This window comes from Vombatus ursinus, unplaced genomic scaffold (assembly GCF_900497805.2).
Source record: "Vombatus ursinus unplaced genomic scaffold, bare-nosed wombat genome assembly UNPS02014794.1, whole genome shotgun sequence".
Taxonomy (NCBI): domain Eukaryota; kingdom Metazoa; phylum Chordata; class Mammalia; order Diprotodontia; family Vombatidae; genus Vombatus; species Vombatus ursinus.
In genome coordinates, this window is record NW_020954572.1 from 18,608,233 (window position 1) to 18,622,636 (window position 14,404).

The 14,404-nt window shown below is 40.8% G+C and overlaps 1 protein-coding gene across 2 annotated transcripts in view; it reads left to right on the top strand.

The window, feature by feature from the left end:
- Window positions 1-14,404, top strand: part of TGM5 (transglutaminase 5) — a 53,487-nt gene that overhangs the window by 25,528 nt on the left and 13,555 nt on the right. The gene's annotated exons all lie outside the window — the stretch shown is intronic.

Here is a 14,404-nt window from a genome sequence, read left to right on the forward strand (position 1 = left end):
ATTCTGAGTGAATTGGAAGGAAGCCAGGGAGGCCAGGAGGCCTAGGGAGATGGGCAAAGAGATAATTCCAGGCATAGAGGAAAGCCAACAATGGCGTGCTGTGTGCAAGGAACAGGAAGGTGGCCGGTGTTACTGGATCAAAGAGTACCTGGAGGACAGTAAGGTAGAAGAAGACTAGAAAAGTAGGAAGGAGCCAGTTTATGAAGGGCTCTGCATGCCAGAGGATTTTGTATTTGATCCTGGAAGTGATTAGGAGCCGTTGGAGTTAAATGACTAGGGAGGTAATATGGCCAGACTTTCATCTTAGAATAAGGAAACTCTCTCTACCTTGTAAAACAACAATGCTATAAAACTAAAAATAGTCCCTGCCCCTGGAGAATGTATATTCTACCTTGGGTGCTATGACCTATAAAAATACACACATTGTTGTTGTTGTTTAGTCGTGTTTAACTCGGTGACCCCATTTGGGATTTTCTAGACAAAGATTGGAGTGGTTTGCCATTTCCTTCTCCAGCTCATTTTACAGATGAGGAAACTGAGGCAAATGGGGTTAAGTGACTTGCCCAGGGTCTCACAGCTAGTAAAGGTCTGAGGAAGGAGAAAGTACTCTCAGCTGAAGGATCAGGGGAAGGTTCCCATAGAAGGTAGAAGCCTTTGAGATGATCCTTGAAGAAAGCGAAGGATTCTAAAAGGCAGAGGTGAGGAGGGAAAAGCAGCAGAAGCCTTCACTCACTCCACACACAGTCTAGGCCTTCTTCTGACTAGAAGCTCTCTCCATATCTAGTTGCATTCAGTTTTACCTGGACATTTCATGGGAGCATAGATTTAGAGCCAGAAAGGAGAAACCTTAGGTGTCATATAGTACAACCCTCTTATTTTACAGATGTGGTAACCATGCAGTGAGTTTAAGTGACTTGCCCAAGGTCACACAGGTGGTTGAGATTCGAACCTAGGTCTTTGGACTTAAAATCCTTTGTTCTTTCCATTACATGAGGGCACCACTATCAGGGGTAGGGAACCTGCAGCCTCGAGGCCAGGTGGCCTTCTAGGTCCTCTCTCTTCCAGAGTCCAGTTGCAAGATAAAAGTCAAGATGATTTTTTGCACTTTAGGGATAAAGTGAAGATGGTAGTATCAGTGACCTTTTATGCTTCTGAAAACTTTCTGGTAGCCACATGTTATCGGAATTTACGCAGTCTGCTTTGTGGAGAGAGAATCTGACTTTACGTATAATTCACTCAAGTTACTTTGTTCTCAAATCTCTTGAACTCAGTATTACAGTCTCATTAATTTTCCATATTTCAACCTTACTATACAGTTGACTTACCAGGAGTATATACTGGCCAAGGCTTTAGTTGGAATTTGCATTTTTTGGCCTCCAAAGCATCCTGCCCAAGCTTTCCTTCAAAGCAAACTCCTGACCAAAGCACTTATCTATGGAGTCGTCAGTCATCTAGGGTGGCTTGGATTTCTTCCTGATTTTTTTATTCCCTAATGTACCAGAGACTTCTTATAGGATCTTAAGAGTTGAAAGGGATTTTTAGAGACCCTTGGATCTTAGGATTTTAGTCCTAAAGATCAGCTAGTCAGTTTTCCTCATTTTATAGACAGGAATACTGAGGCCCAGAGAGATTAAGTGATTTGTCATTTTCAGATCTTAGGAATTCAAATCCAGCATTCTTTCCTTTTTTTTTTTAAATTTTTTTTTAGTGAGGCAATCGGAGTTAAGTGACTTGCCCAAGGTCACACAGCTAGTATGTGTCAAGTGTTTGGTCTGAGGTTGGATTTGAACTCAGGTCCTCCTGACTTCAGGGCCTGTGCTCTATCCACTGTGCCACCTAGCTGCCCCTCACCATTCTTTCTACTGTACCATGCTTGTCTCCCAGTGGGTCAACCAGTTCAACTTCCCACCCACAGCAGGAATTTCCTCTAACATATACTCCCTGTGTGACCTTGGGTAAATAACTTTCCCCCTTTGGGCTTCAGTTTCCTCACCTATAATATGAGGGGGTTGCATTCTAAGGTCTTTTCCAGCTCTAAATATTATAACCATTCCTAATAAATATTTGTCTAGTTTCTGCTTGAACATTTTCGGTGACAAGAGTATCATTACCTCATGAGGTAGCCCATCCTATTTATAGACATCTCTGTTTGAGAGGAGGGGCAGCTAGATGGCGCCATTGTGCACAGAGTGCCAGGCCTGGAATCAGAAAGATTCAGCTTCCTGAGTTCAAATCTGACCTCAGACACTTCCTAGCTGTGTGACCCTGAGCAAGTCACTTAACCCTGTTTGCCTCAATTTCCTCATCTGTAAAATGATCTGGAGAAGGAAATGGCAAACCACTCCAGTATCTTTGCCAAGAAAACTCCAAATGGGGTCACGAAGAGTCAGACACAACTGAAATAACTGAACAACAACAACAAATTTGAAAGGAAGCTCTTTCTTATAGCAAAATAAATTCTGTCTCATTGTAATTTTTAGAACCATAGAATTGGGAGAGACTTCAGAGTCTAACCCCAACCCACAGCATGTACCCCTTCTACAACAATCCTCATGGTCATGCTATCTGTGCTACAAATTATACAATGGTAGGGAATTCACAATCCACTTAAAGAAGCCCATACTGTTTTTGCTAATTGCTGGAAGTTTTTCCTCAAATTGAACAAAATCTCCCTTCCAATAACTTCCATAATTAAATTCTAGTTCTGCCCTTCAGAAGCAAATAAATTATTTAATGCCTATTCCATAAATTACATTTGTTGTTCAATAGTTTTTTTCATTTGTGTCTGACTCTTTGTGACCCTATTTGAGATTTCTTGGCAGAGATACTGGAGTGGTTTGCATTTCCTTTTCCAGGTCTTTTTTACAGATGAGGAAACTGAGGCAAACAGGGTGAAGTGACTTGCCTAGGGTCACACAGCTAGTAAGTATCTTATTTGAACTCAGGTCTTCCTGACTCAAGACTTGGTGCTCTATTCAATGTGCCACCTAGCTGCCAAGAGTCAGGAAGACCTGATTTCCAATCCACTCTCAGACCCTTAATACTGTGTGACCTTGGGTAAGTCACTTAATCTCTGTTTGCCTTAGTTTCTCCAACTGTCAAATGGGAATAATAATAATGGCACCTACTTCACAAGGTTGTTGTGGGATCAAATGAGATAATAATTGCAAAGTGCCTAGCACAGTGCCTGGCACATAGTAGGTGCTATATAAATGCATATTCCCTTCCTTTCTCTAAGCCCTAACTCTCCCATTTTTTCAATCTGTCCTCATATGGCACAGTTTATATTTGTCACCATCCTGGTCACCCCTTGGGACTTGTTTCCACTTGTCATTGTCCCTAATAACTAAAATATGGCACTAGAACTGACCCCATACCTCATTTCTGGAGTATTTTATCCAGTTGTGGTTACATATTTTAATAATAAATAATAATAATAGTAATAATGAACTTAAGCTAGTATTAAGAGGGGGTTTTTGGGTCAATGAATGAATAAACAACAACAAAAAATGTATTAAGCACTTACTGTTTTCCAGGCACTGTGTTAAGTGCTGAGGATACAAATATCCCTGCCCTCAAGTAGCTTACATTTTATTAGGGGAAAAGAACACATAGGAGGGGTGGTGGCCAGGGAGGAGTGTTTTAGTAGTCATGATGTGATTTCCATTTTCAGAACCAGAGTGGGAAAGATGGGGAAAAGTTATATTTGCAGCCCCATATCAACCATAGGACACTCCACATATATTCCTTGTAGTTGTGCAACTAATTTTCTGATACCAAGTTGAGGTGCTATTAAATTAGCTCTTATCTGATCCAGCCTGTTAAGATATTATTGGATCTGGCTTCTGTCATTCAATGTATTATATTTCCCTCCTCACTTCCTGTCATCTGAAAATTTAACAAGCAGATCAACTATGCCTTCATAAAAGTAACTAATATGTTGGATGGAATAAGGTTAAGGATAAAACTTTGTGGCACTCCACTGGATACCTCCTTCCATTTTAATCACCTCTCTTTAGATTTGATTTATTCATTAATCCCTACTTTGTGAGTCTAGGTGTTCAACTGGTTCTGAACCTACCTAACATATTATTCTATCTTGTCTGCAAGGATATTACGAAAGACTTTGTCAAACATCTTGTTGAAATATAAATATACTACATCTTTAGTGTTTCTTTGGTCTACCACATTAATAACATTTGTACTCATTGGTTTTATTTCTACCCTGTGGAATTGTACAAATTAAGTTTAATCCCCCTACATATGACAGTCCTAATATCTAAAGATAATTTTCAGTCCTTCCTGCCTCTGTTGTCCGAATACCTCAATTCCTTCCATTACTTCTATTCTGTTCAATTTAATTCAATAAGCATTAAGTATCTACTATATAGAAAGCTAAGTGGCAGAGAGGTGATGAAGTGGATAGAGTGCCAGGCCTGGAGTCAGGAAGGCCTAAGTTTAAATTTGGCCTCAGACATTTACTAGCTGTATGACGTTGGGCAAGTCACTTAACCCTGTTTGCCTCAGTTTCATCATCTGTAAAATGAGCTGGAGAAGTTTTCGGCAAACCTCTTCAGTATCTTTGCCAAGAAAACTCCAAATGGAGTCATGAAGAATTGGACACAATTGAAAACAACTAAACAACAACAAAAAATTATAATGTATAACTCACAGTTCATAGTTATTGGGCTCCATCCACTCTTTTTAGGGCAGCTAAGTGGCTCAGTGGATAGAGTGCTAGGCCTAGAGTTGGAAATGACTAAACAACAGCAAAGAGTGGCCTAATCTATAGAGATTTGGGTCTAGAATTAAATGAGTTTCATTTCGATCCTCAAACAATTACTAGACATGGGAACCATAAGCAAGTTATTTCTTCTCTCAAGCTCCATTTCATTAAGTGAGGAAAGTGTTTTGCAAACCTCAAAGCACTGTAAAACTGTGGGTTATTGTTTGTTTTATTTCACCTCTTCTCCACCTACATTTTGTTGTTATGTCATTTTCTATCCAACTCTTCATGGCACCATTTGGGGTTTTCATTGCAAAGATACTGGAATAGTTTGTCATTTTCTTCTCCAGCCCATTTGACAGATGATGAAACTGAAGCAAACAGGGTTAAGTGACTTGCCCAGGGTCACACAGCTAGTAAGTTTCTGAGGCTAGATTTAAACTCAGGAAGATGAGTCTTCCTGACTCTAGGCTCAGTACTCTATACACTGTACCACCTACCTGCCTCTACCCAGAGACACAGGGATTTCTCTATAGGTAACCACCTATTCATAGACACACAGGGATTTTTCTGACACTTGAGAGTCACCTGACCCCATGTTTGCAGTTCTGGTTCTTTGTTCACCCTTCCCTGAGGGATCTGAGTGTTTGCATTGGGTAAGAAAACTAGGCTATGCCATTACTACACCAATGGCTGCCATCTAACATATAAGATATTCTAGCCTGAAATTTCCATAAATTGGAATATTCTTGTTTTAGCCATTGAATTTGTTTGATATTTTGCTAATTAGCCCTTTAAAATTCTGTATATCAAGTCAAATGAAGGATATTCACATAGTAAAATTTGTTCGGGTCATTTAAGTCACGCCCTTTGGGGATTTTTTAACAAAGATACTGGAGTGGTTTGCCATTTCCTTGTCTAGCTCAATTGACAGATGAGGAAACTGATGCAAACAGAGTTAAGTGACTTGCTCAGGGTCACACAGCTAGGCTGGATTTGAACTCAGGTCTCCCTGACTCCAGGTCCAGAGCTCTATCCACTATACCACCTAGCTGCCCTGTATGTATAATAAAATAAAGGGTATAGTAATAATAATGATAATAATAATATTTAAGCTGTAAGAAAATCTGAATACATCCAGATAATTATCATTTAGCAATTCAGAGGAATTATTCCATTGAAATGGAGGAGGAAGGAAAAGGAGATGGTGAGGAGGGGAGGAAGAGGAAGAGAGGGCCTTTGATTTTACTGGTATGTGAAACTTCTTCTCCCAATGAACATCAGCACCTTCTCTGCAACTTAAAAGTCTTTGAGAACTGCCTAGAGCACTGAGAGGTTAGGTATCATGCCCTGGATGACTTTTCTGAAAGTCATCTTTAAACATATATTTCAACAGTGTTGGACTGAGAGTCAAGAGACATCTGAATTCAAATCCTAGTGCTGATGCTTACAAGCTTTGTGACCATGGACAAATCACTTAACCTTTCTCAGCCTCAGTTTCCCCATCTGTAAAATAAAAGAAATAATCATTGCAACCCCTACTTCATAGAGTTGTTTCGTGGAGAACATTAAAGCCTACATAAACTGAGTTATTCTTATGTCCATCCAGTATGGAAGGTGTCATGAGTCCCATAACAGCCCATCAGCCTTGCCTTTGCAAGTACAAGAACTGAGAGTCTACAGAAAGTAGCTCACGGTGAAGTGCAATTCAATTGAACAAGTATTTATTGAACACTTACTCTATGCTCTGACTGTATTTGATGCCCAGGTGTCAGAAGGCTTCGAGGTGATGCAGGTGCCTGAGATGTCACAGACTTGTTTAGTATCCAAATGCAGCCTCCTATCTAGGGTATGTTGACTAGGTGGCTGGAAATTGGCTAGGACTGGTGAAGGGAAGATTGTGGACAGTGATGGAAAGTTTGGATCTGTGACGAAAGTAAGAGTAAGAGTGTTGGAGACTGATTCCAACTCATTGAAACTGAGTGGAACAATGGATAGAGCTCTGGACCTGAAGTCAGGAAGACCTGAGTTCAAATGTGGCCTCAGACACTTACTAGCTGTGTGGCCCTGGACAAGACCCTGTTTGCCTCAGTTTCCTCATGTGTAAAATTAACTGGAGAAGGATATGGCAAACCACTCCAATATCTTTGCCAAAAAAGGGCAAATGGGATCATGAAGAGTTGGACACAACTGAAACGACTAAATGACAAAAAGTGATGTACTGAGATCTAGGCTAGGAGAGAATGTGAATGCAGACAGGACTGTGACCTGAGTCCTAGTGTGTTTTCTCCCTCCCCTTTCCCCCATAGTGAAATACCAGTGGAGAGAATGTTGATGAGAAGTGTGACAATCAGATTCTACCTCATACAACATATCTGAATTGTAGGTTTTCCTAAGATCCTCCTAAGTTTATGGGGTCGGGAGGAGTAGAGGAATTGGCACCAGGGAATCAGGGACATGATAGGGCATGGACATATTAAAAATGCTTGACATGGTACCCAATTACCCAAGTTCCCAACCTCAGTGTCATCCTTCACTTTTTCACCTACCCACACAAGTACTGCTCTAGTTCAGATTCTCATCACCTTTCACCTAGACTATTGTAATAGTCTCCTAATTGGTCTCCCTGCCTCAGATCTCTCCCCACCCTAATCCATCCTTCATACAACCACCAAAGTGATTTTCCTGAAGCCTAGATCTTACCATGTCACCTCCTTAATCAAAATCTTCAATGGCTCCCTATTACTTCTAGAATCAAATATGAAGCTCTTCACAACCAGGCCCCATCTTACCTTTCCAGCTTTATTACATATTACTTCTCTACCTACACTCGATGACCCAGTGAAATTGGCCTTCTTGCAGTTCTTCATACATGATACTCCATCTCCCATCTTCATAGCTTTGAACTGACTATTCCCATGCCTTGAATTCCCTTTCTCCTTACCTCTGCCTCTTGGAATCCCTATTCGCCTTCAAGACTCAGTTTAAGTTGCATCTGCTTCATGAATTCTTTCCTGGTCTCCCTCCTCTCCCCAGCAGCTAAAGCCTTCCACTCAAGGTTACAATTTGTATGTGTTCTGTTCTGTGTGTGTTTTCTACGTATGTTCATGTCATCTCCTCCCTTAGAATGTAAGCTCTTTGGAGGGAGGGACTTCGCTTTTCCCTTTATCACCCCAGAGTCAAGCACAGTGCTGGCACTGATTGATTAATTGATTGAAGAATTTCAATTTAGTTGACTATAAGATAACTATCTGTGAAACAATAGAGAACAAGACAATGAAATCAAGTATTAAAATATCTTATTGGAAATCAAAAGAGAAGAGAGATTGGGGTAGGATAGAGCAGTCAAGGGGGCAGATAGATAACATAGTAGATAGAGTGCTGGGCCTACAGTCAGGAAGAATCGTCTTCCTGAGTTCAAATCTGACCTCAAACACTTACTACCTATGTGACTCTGGGCAAGTCCCTTAACCCTGTTTGCCTCAATTTCCTCATTTGTCAAATGAGCTAGAGAAGGAAATGTCAAACTACTCCAGTATCTTTGCCAAGAGAACCCCAAATGGAGTCATAAAGAGTCAGACATGATGAATAAGAGAGTAATCAAGGAAGATTTCTTGGAGAGAGTGTTACTTCATTTGGATGTTGAAGGTTGATATCACATTTGCTATCTATTTCTTTTGTTTTCTTTTCAAATAGATTTCTGTTGATACCTTTTGTTTCTACATTGTCTAGATTTCCCCCTGTAGTCAATCAATAAACATTTACTAAGCACCTAGCAGTCACTGCACTAAGTTCTAAGTATGCAAAAAAAGATAAAAGACAGTCCATGCCTGGAAAGGAGCTCACAATCAAATGAGAGAGACAACAAGCAAACAAATACACACACACAAGCTATATACAGGATAAACAGGAAATAATAAAGAGAGGGAAAGCATTAGAATTCAGAGGGGTCTGGAAAGGCTTCATGTAGAAGATGTGATTTCTGTTAGGAAATCCTTTCCCTTCTATTTTCCCAAAGAGACATCTTTTATAACAAAGACTTATTTTACAAAAAGAAAGAAAGAAAAGAGGAAGACAAGAAAAAAATTAAACAAAACCAGTCAATACATTGAAAAAATCTGACCCTACATACAATACTCTATACCTGTGGACTCTGCTCCTCCCCACCCCCATGCCCAACTACCACCTCTGCAGATGAGAATGGGGTGGGGGTATCTTCTCATATCTCTTCTTCAGGACCAAGCTTGTTCGTGTTTTTCTAAAACACATCCCTTGTTTTTGTGATGGTGGTTATTTTCATTTACACTTTTGTAGTCATTGTGTATATTGTTTTCTTGGCACTGCTTACTTCACTTTGCATCAGTTCGTATAAGCCTCTCCATGATTCTCTGTATTCATTGTAGTCATCATTTCTTATAGCACATGCCATCTCTTTTTTTTTAAAAAAATTATTGATGTCTTTCATTTTTACATCACCTGTATTTCTCAGTAAATCTCCTTTTCTGCCTCCTCCCAGAAAGATGTCACATTTACCATCTTTTCAATAGCAATGGATTTTCCACAGATCAATTATTCCTTTCCAGGGATTATAACTAAAATTCTAATCACTGACACCAGATAGATTATGATGCTCCTTAATTTATGGTGCAGCAGTTATGCTATCACCAGGCATATTTGTATAGTACTTCAAGGTTTACAAAGTTCATTCTTTACACAGCCCTATGTTGCAAGTATCATCATCACCCCATTTTACAGATAATGAAACTGATGCTCAGGTAGGTCATGTGAATTACCCAAGGCCACAAAAGTAGTGCCCAGAACCAAGCTTCAAAAGGCAGCATTTTTTCCACTCTACCATGACATAAAGCATACTTGCCAGCCAATTTTATTTTTCTGTAAATGTAGAACTCTATTAAAGGAAGCACATAAGTTAATTACTTCCTATAAAAGATGGATAATTATGATAATAACTTACATTTGTAAACCCTCAAGTTTTAATAAAAAATTTTACAAATATTATTGCATTTGATCCTCAAAACAACCCTCTAGAGGTAGGTAGTAGAAATAACAATATCCCTATTTTACTGATAAGGAAAATGAGATTCAGAGCCATCGTAGAATCATGGGTTTAGATCACCCACCACCCTCATTTGACTTCCCGAAGGTCATGCAGTCAGTAAACTGCAAAGCCAGGCTTAGAATCTAAGTCTTCTGAATCAAAGTCCAATTGTCTTTCCACTATAACATGCTGGAGAAAGCTTTAAAAGAAATTTGACACCTGAGGATACCTTAGCATCTTCTAAAAACAATAGTAACTAACATTTATAGAGCCCTTTAAGGTTTACAAAGTGCTGTACATGTAATTATCTCCATTTGATCCCCACAACACAAAGTAAGTGCTATTATTATCCCCATTTTACAGATGAGTAAACTGGGTCTCCCAGCACTGAAGTGATTTGCCCAGGGTCACACAGCTAATAAATGTCTGAGGCTGGATCTGAACTCAGATCTCTCTTACTACAGGTTTAACACTCTATCCACTATACTATCTAGCTCCCTTGATAGTTTTAAATTTCAACTGTTGTCCATCTCTCCATACCTGAGGTGTATTTATTTAGGCTTGGTGACATGTTTAGATTTGAGTCATTTGGGAGCCATAGCAGATTCTTGAGCAGGGAAGCGACACAGTGAAAGAGGTGTAGCAATAAAAGCACAATATTTGGAGTCAGTGAACCAGGGTTTGAATTCTCTTCTACTACTTAGTACCTGTGTAAAGTCAGACAGGTTACTTCCCTTTTCTGTGTCCCACTTTCCTCATCTGTAAACTTAGTGAGTTAATCTTGATAAACTCTAAAGTCCCTTCCAGTTTGGACTCTGTGCTATGGGTAAGGTCAGAAATTATTAGCAGGGGCAACATTCACAAACATTACAATATTTGACTTTTTTTTTTAATTTTTAGGCAGTTGGAGTTAAGTGACTTGCCCAGGGTCACATAGCTAGTAAGTGTCAAGTATTTGGTCTGAGGTCAGATATGAACTCAGGTCCTCCTGACTCCAGGACCCGGGCTGTATCCACTATGTCACCTAACTGCCCCAATATCTGACATTTATATAATTTTCCTCCCCAAAACCTTATAGCATAGTATAACTGCTGTTATCTCCACTAAACAGATGAAGAAAACTGAGGCTCAGAGAGGCTATGCAAGAGACAGTTAGGTGGTACAGTGGATGGAGTGCTGGGTTTGGAGTCAGGAAGACGAGTTCAAATCCTGCCTCTGACACTTAATACCTGCGTGGCCTTGGGCAAGCCATTTAACCTCTGTCTCGGTTTCCTCATATGTAAAATGGGGATAATGATAGCAACTACCTCTTAGGGTTGTTGTGAGGATAAAATGAAATCACATTTATTAAGCATTTTGTAAACCTTAAAATTGTCACATAAACACTGGCTTATTATAACCTCTGATTCCAAATCCAGCCACCTTCCCACAACACCTCTATTGGTCCCGACAACACAAAACCTCCCTGACCCACGGCCTATAGAGATTATATCCAATTAGAACATTAAATAGACGCCGACACCATCACTGGTACTTGAAGCGGCCATCCATAAATTAGAGTGAAGAACTCTCAGGAAGTCGTCCTTTCGCTTTCCCCAGCCATATGCCTGAAGCACGAGGAATAGTCTCCTGGACGGATCAGGTCTGAGATCAATGTTGTTGACGGACCGACTTTTCCAGATCGGGCACATTTTCTAGGTGATGAGGGTCTCATGCAGCCCTCTGATTTTACCCTTCCCAAGCATTCCCCGACTCGACACTGGGAAGCCGCCCTGCTCCTGCCCCGCAAGGATCGGGGGGCTCACTGGCTCACGTACCTTGACTGGCTTCATTTCCAGCTCTCCAGCCTCACCTCCTTGGCTCCGCCCCGCATGTCCCACCCCTGCCTGCACGCACCTAGGCTGCTATGACTCTTCCCCGCCCACCTTGTTTCTTTGGTTCTGCCCAGACCTGCCACACTCATTGTGTCTCTTGTTTCCTCTCACTCCAAGCTGGGTTCAAGGGTAGAGGATCTGACTACTAAGAATGTATAATTTGACTACTACCTCAGGCTGTCGATGTCCCGCCCCTCCTCCCGTACCAGGAGCTAGCTTAGTGGCAACTTTTATAATACAGTATAAGAAGAAATATGAATGACTTACTAAGCACTAACTAAAAATATTTTTTAAAGCAACAGTGGCACCAGGCCTAAAGTAATCATAGACTTGGCACTGGACTTGGAGTCAAGAGGACCTGGGTTCAAATCCTGCTTTTGACAGTAGCTGTGGGAACAGGGGCAAATGTCTTAACCTCTCTGTGCCTCAGTTTCCTTATATATAAATGAGAGAGTTGGACTTAATACACTCCAAGGTCCCTTCCACCTCTAAATCTATGATCCACTACTATGCTCAGGGGTTGTCTTTGGGGTTTTCAGGGAGGACTAGCACCTCTGGTGTGAGGGCTCGCCTAGCCCTTTTCAGGGCTGCTCATTCACCTTTAGCTTCCACCTGCATCCAACTAATTTGAGTCCAAATTCAGCCTCAGACACTTACTAGCCAAGTCACTTCACCCTGTTCGCCTCAGTTTCCTCATCTGGAAAATAAGCTGTAGAAGGAAATGGCAAACCACTCCAGTATCTTTGCCTAGAAAACCCCAAATGGGGTTACAAAGAATCCAAAACAACTAAAAAACAAAAATATTTATATAGTGCCTATAATGGGCCAGGCATTATGTTAAATGCTTCATAATCATTATCTAATTTGATGCTTACAACAACTCTGGGAGATAGGGGCTATTATTAGCCCCATTTTATAGATGAGAAAATTAAGGTTAAGTGATTTGCCCAAGGTCACACGGCAAGTAAGTGTCTTGAGGTTAGATTTGAACTTAGGTCTTCCTGTCTCTAGGCCCAGCCTGGAAAACAAAAATTGGGAGGGTGGGGAAGGAGAGTAGGTGAAAGTGCTTACAGGTGAGCCAGCAGGACAAAATCTCACACAGGCAGAGGCATTAAAGAACACATTCCGAGGGCTGTCTCCACAAGACCTCAGTCCTGGCGTGCCTCAGTCTTTCCCATGTTTTCCTTCATATTCCTTATCCCTCCTCCTCTATGTTTGCCACAGAATATTTATTTTGAAAGGTTTCCAATGCAAGCCACCCAGGAAAAATTGTAGATAAAAGCAAAGGAACCCTACCTTTAAGTATTTTGTGAGCCTAGCCAAAAACACCAACAGTGCCAATGTGGTCTTCATTAAGTGTGACACAGTGGGGGGAAAAAATCTAACTATGGAATTAGAGGATCTGGTTTCAAATCCTGGCTCTGTCGCTTAAATACCTGTGTGACTTTGAGCAAAGTCTTTCATCTCTCTGCGACTCAGTTTCCTTATTTGTAAAATGACAGAGCTAGACTATAATGAGATTTTGGTTTGGTTTGGTGAGACTAAGTATTCTTATCTTGCCTAGACTGGAAGTGCCAGAGCCACCACAGGGACTCCCAATAACTATCAGCGTCATGTCTGTCCCAGTGCTTTCTGCACCTTAGGCAGCCTGATAGCCACTTGCTGTTGGGGGAAGGAAGGAAGGAAGGAAGGAAGGAAGGAAGGAAGGCAGAGAGGAAGGAAGGAAGGGAGAGAGGAAGGAAGGAAGGGAGAGAGGAAGGAAGGAATGAATGAAGCAAGGGAGGGAGGGAAGGAGGGACGAAGAATCCACCCTACATTAAAAAACAAACAGAAAAGTGCCTTCTGTGATTCTAAGCTTTCTTCAGCTCATTCTGAGCTTTAGCATTCTGAACTTTCTTTTTCAGAGTCACACCATGCTTCCATCTTCTGAATATAAAATCTGGTTGAACTTTAAATTGGTTGGAGAGGTCTTTGAACAGCCATATCGGTCTCTTCAGACAACTTCCTTTCTTCCTCCTAGTCAAAATTGTTTCTTTGTGTCTTCAGAAATTCAATCCTGAGAGTTTCTCATCCCTCTGGGCTGACTGCCCCTAAAGGATTTTAGTCTGGTGGGTCCTATCCATCCTTTCTCAGTACCTCTTGAAATCTGTTCTCCCAAAATCTAGGATACATGTCAGACCATACTCAATTCTCCTCTCTTCTAAGAGAACAATAGTTTTGTCTCTTCTAGCTGAAGCCTTGATGTTTGCATAACAGCTTACAATTGAGGGAGAGGGAGGGAATAAGCATTTATATAGCACTAGCTATTGACATTGACATTGGCATTGTATTAAGCACTTTGACGTGTGTGTCCTGGAGAAAGGAGATAATAATACAACACAAAGTAAGACTCTTTTAGGGCCTTGATCCTGAGCTGTGAGTTTCACATAATTTCAAAGTCTTGAGAAGTGGAAATCATTTCCATGGTTCCTACTATGTGCCAGGCATCATATTAAGCACTTTACAAATATTATCTCATTTGATCCTCACTACCTTGGGAGGTAAGTGCTGTTTTCCCAATTTTACATCTGAGAAAACTGAGGCAAACAGAGGTTAAGTGACTTGTTCAGGGTCACACAGTTAGTATTTGAGGTTAGATTTGAACTTGGGTCTTTCTATCAAACCCAGTGTTCTATCTACTACACCACCTAGCTGCCCTTACTAGAATAACAACCTTCCCTGATTCCCCTGCTGGTAATGACTTCT